At 44.8% G+C, this 5,000-nt stretch overlaps 1 protein-coding gene across 1 annotated transcript in view; it reads right to left on the bottom strand.

Moving 5' to 3' along the window:
- The window catches only part of atp1b3a (ATPase Na+/K+ transporting subunit beta 3a), a gene marked incomplete at both ends in the record, with an annotated part of 9,373 nt that overhangs the window by 2,479 nt on the left and 1,894 nt on the right, over nucleotides 1-5,000 (bottom strand). The gene's annotated exons all lie outside the window — the stretch shown is intronic.

Genomic DNA, 5,000 nt, shown 5'->3' with positions numbered 1-5,000 from the left:
AGGGCCAACTGAAGAATCCCGTAAGGTTCTACAGTAGTTCTAAGGTTCTGGGTATAGTAGTCTGAAGACTCTAGGTACAGTAGTTCTAAGGTTGTAGGTTCAGTAGTTCTAAGGTTGTAGGTTCAGTAGTTCTAAGGTTCTAGGTATTGTAGTCTGAAGACTTTAGGTACAGTAGTTCTAAGCTCAGTAGTTCGAAGGTTGTAGGCTCAGTAGTTCTAAGGTACTATAGCCCTTCAAGAGTTCTGTTAAGACAGAGTGATTGTGTCCAGACAGTGGCCTCTTCATTAGGCCTAATGCACTCAGGACCATTGCGAAAGTCATCATGGGAAAAGCCTGCACATTCCTCAAGATTTTTTTTTGTTGTTGCAACAGCTTGGAGGATGTTTTCTTGTCTGTATCCATGCAAAGCTTTAAGGTGTAGCCAAGATACAGTGTTTTTTTCAATGAAGTGTGAACTCCCATCAGTAGGCAGTTATATTTAATTGTCCATTGTATTTTTCTCTTACAGTATGTCATCTTAATTCACATTCAATCTTAAACCTATGACAATGTTTTAAGAAGAGCATGTACAGTATCGAATATATATATTTAGGGCCATAAATATTTGGACATTGACACAATTTTCATGATTTTGTCTCTGTACATCACCACAATGGATTTGAAATGAAACATTCAATATGTGCTATAAGTGCAGTCGTTCAGCTTTAGTTTGAGGGTATTTACATCCAAATCAGGTGACGGTGTAGGAATTACAACACATTTTATATGTGGTCCCCCCCTTTTTAAGAGACCAAAGGTAATTGGACAAACTAACATAATCATAAACCAAATAGTCATTTCTAATATTTGGTTGCAAATCCTATGCACTCGTTGACAGCCTGAAGTCTGGAGCCATTAGACATCGCCAGACGCCAGGTTTCGTCCTTGGTGATGCTCTGCCAGGCCTCTACTGCAAATGTCTCCAGTTCCTGCTTGATCTTTGGGCGTTTTCCCTTCGGTTTTGTCTTAACCCTAGAGCACTAACCTTGGGAGATTTTCACCCATATGATTTTAATTTTTTAATTTTAATTGTGTTGCTGATGACTGAGGTGGGTGGGTCATTAGGTACCTTCAGGCTGCTCTCTGGTATCATTGAAGGTAGAAGTGTTTCGCTGCTCCAATCCCTGTTTTTTTCTACAGGCATGTGTTTGTGTGATTTTCACCTGATGTTAGTTTTGTTAATTCGTGGATTTTACCCAAGTTGTCAGTGATGCAGGGAGACTGTAGCTGTGTTCGGAATCGCTCCCTCGTTCCCTCACTCCCTATTCCCTATATGGGGTTCACCATGTAGTGAACTACCTAGGGAACATAGAAAATGCACGTACATGCACTGTTGCATGCAAGTACATGCCCTGTTCCCTGGAAATCAAGGTGAATTGTGGACTATATAGGGAACGAATATTCCGTGGAGAATTCGGACACTACAAACAAAATGGCTGACGCCCTATATAGTGCACTATATAGTGAATAGGGAGCGATTCCGAACACACCTTCATCAGACAAGGCTCACATGTCACAAGAATGGGTGGCCTAAAGAAGTTCCCAGCTCCATTATTTATTTATTTATTTATTTATTTATGTTAACAATTCCCTAATTTTTCACCAATTTTACAGCTTTTTTATAGGGTCCCCTCATGATACTTTTTTTGTGTGACATTGTTCAGTGAAAAATGAAAGTAAAGTTCCTCAATTTGCCATGCATTGTTGTACTTTTAATATATTTTGATGAGAAGTATTTTTATGGGGTATATTAAATCGGGTAAAATATACCCGACCTAACTGATGGTGTGTTATTAATTGGCGTTAGTACTCTAGGGTTAAGCAAGTGAAATGCATGCTCAATTGGATTCAGGTCAGGTGATTCACTTGGCTGTTGCAGAACATTTCACTCCTTTGCCTTGAAAAACTCTTTGATCGCTTTTGCAGTATGCTTCGGGTCATTGTCTATCTGCACTTTGAAGCATTGTCTAATGAGTTCTGAAGCATCTGGCTGAATATGAACAGATAATATTGCCCGAAACACTTCAGAATTCATCCTGCTGCTTTTGTCAGCATTCACATCATCAATAGATAAAAGGGAATCAGTTCCATTGGCAGCAATACATGCCCACACCATAACTACCACCATCATGCTTCACTGGTGAGGTGGTATGCTTTGGATCATGAGCAATTCCTTCCCTTCTCCATACTCTTCTCCTCCCATCATTCTTGTACAAGTTGACCGTTGGCTCACCTGTACACAGGATGCTGTTCCAGAACTGTACAGGCTTTTTTATATGTGTTTTGGCAAATTCTAATCTGGTCTTCCTGTTTTTGAGTCTCACTAATGGTTTACATCTTGTGGTGAACCCTCTGTATTTACTCTGGTGAAGTCTTCTCTTGATTGACTTTGACACAGATCTGCCTCCAGTACCTCCTGGGGAGTGTTGTTGATCTGGCCTGTTGTGAAAGGGTCTTTCTTCACCAGGGAAATACTTTTTCTGTCATCCACCACAGTTGTTTTCCGTGGTCTTTTGGGTCTTTTGGTGTTGCTGAGCACACCAGTGCGTTCTTTCTTTGTGCGTGGCTGTAAACCAGCGCACCTAGTATAGCGTTTGTCCGTTTATCACTCCCTCCCTCCCTCCCTCCCTCCCTCCCACCCTCCGTTACTCCGGTCAATGTTGACCTGCATTTCACTGTTGGCACCACAAGAGGTAGTAGTCTCAGCACACAAAATTCAAGAACGACACCAAAATCAACCCATCAATCTCTACTGCACAAGTAGAGTAGTGGTGAGAGCATTGGACTCCCACCTGGGAGACTGGGGTCCAAAACCTGGTGGGGATGACTTTATGGGACTATACCCCAAACCTCCACATGTTCATCCTTTCATTCCAACCTTTACCCCTTGCCTTATAGATCAGATCCTGTCCCAACCCCAACCCATATTCTTACCCCAACCCACACTAGGGAAAGAACCGGTTGGGATGACTTTATGTTATCCTCAGTGTAACTGCTTTAGCCACTGACGGCTTCCATTAATGTCATGGAAGCTGCTCCTAGTCATTGTGAGCTCATGAGCTAACTGGCTATCCAGCTATTATTGTGCTGGATTAGCATTGGAAGCATTGGAACTGATGTGTCCAGGCGACAAGACCTATCTTAATTTATCTGACATTATTTCATGTCATTTCAATTCACAGCTATTTCATTGGCATGACTAGCTTCCGTCCTACCAGTCCTTAACAGAAACAAGCCAGCCACCAGTTGGTTTGGCCACACCTAATGTTTTTGCTGTCTCTCTGATGGGTTTGTTATGATTTTCCGGCCTAATGTTGGCTTGCCTAACTGATAGTGACAGCTCTTTGGATTTCATATTGAGAGTTGACAGCAACAGATTCCAAATGCAGGTACCACACTTAAAATGAATTCTAGACCTTATATCTGCTCCTTGTAAAAAATGAAATAATAAGGGAATAACACACATGTGGCCATGGAACAGCCAAGCAGCCAACTGTTCAAATACTTTTGGTCCCTTAAAAAAAAAAGGGGTGGGGGGGCATGTATAATGTTGTTTGTAATTCCTAAATCACTCCTACTGACCACTGCCTCTCCCTCTCGACAGAGTGGAGCAACGTCAATGTCATCTGACCGGACTACTCCCCAGCAGAGCAATACATGTCCATCCCCGATCTGAGGCAATGTTGCGTCTGACTAGTGCTGAGAACGAACCACAAGGCTGACTGTGATCCTTTCCACACTATACTGACACCATCTCCACTGACACGCTGTCCTCGCCGGCATATCCTCAGTGTCCACTTATGGTGAAATCTTGGCGATGCAGAACCAGGCTAACACACAACTCAGCTCGGCTCTGTATCTGTAGTTTCAAAAAGGCATCTTTGTGCTGCTGTAGTTGTCTCCTCTCTCACCTCCCCCCACGCCTCCTCCTCCCCCTCCTTCCCTCCCAAAGTCTCAGCTGTCAGGCCTGATGATGCACCAGACTCACCCCACCCTTTTCCCAAATCATTCTGTTATATTAACTCTCGATTCAGGTCTAGTTTCTAGTGTATCTTCTTGCATTTTCCACCATTGGCATTAGCGAATTAACAGAAATTGTCCTTTTTTTTTCACCGAGGGCTACTGTGTCCATGCATAAAGAAGTACAGTATAGTGTGTAACCCTCTGTATAACCAGTAAACGCCTGGCTGGACCCGGGTTAGAAGCAGCCTACCGTACCTGGGGTTAGAAGCAGACTACCGTACCTGGGGTTAGAAGCAGCCTACCGTACCTGGGGTTAGAAGCAGACTACCGTACCTGGGGTAAGAAGCAGTCTACCGTACCTGGGGTTAGAAGCAGCCTACCGTACCTGGGGTTAGAAGCAGCCTGCCGTACCTGGGGTTAGAAGCAGTCTACCGTACCTGGGGTTAGAAGCAGCCTACCGTACCTGGGGTTAGAAGCAGCCTACCGTACCTGGGGTTAGAAGCAGTCTACCGTACCTGGGGTTAGAAGCAGCCTACCGTACCTGGGATTAGAAGCAGCCTACCGTACCTGGGGTTAGAAGCAGCCTACCGTACCTGGGGTTAGAAGCAGCCTACTGTACCTGGGGTTAGAAGCAGTCTACCGTACCTGGGGTTAGAAGCAGCCTGCCGTACCTGGGGTTAGAAGCAGTCTACCGTACCTGGGGTTAGAAGCAGCCTACCGTACCTGGGGTTAGAAGCAGCCTACCGTACCTGGGGTTAGAAGCAGTCTACCGTACCTGGGGTTAGAAGCAGCCTACCGTACCTGGGATTAGAAGCAGCCTACCGTACCTGGGGTTAGAAGCAGCCTACCGTACCTGGGGTTAGAAGCAGCCTACTGTACCTGGGGTTAGAAGCAGCCTACCGTACCTGGGGTAAGAAGCAGTCTACCGTACCTGGGGTTAGAAGCAGTCTACCGTACCTGGGGTTAGAAGCAGCCTACCGTACCTGGGGTTAGACGCA

The sequence above is a fragment of the Borostomias antarcticus genome, assembly GCF_949987555.1.
Source record: "Borostomias antarcticus genome assembly, chromosome: 12".
NCBI classification, from domain to species: Eukaryota; Metazoa; Chordata; class Actinopteri; order Stomiiformes; family Stomiidae; genus Borostomias; species Borostomias antarcticus.
This window is presented reverse-complemented; position numbering and strand designations above follow the sequence as displayed.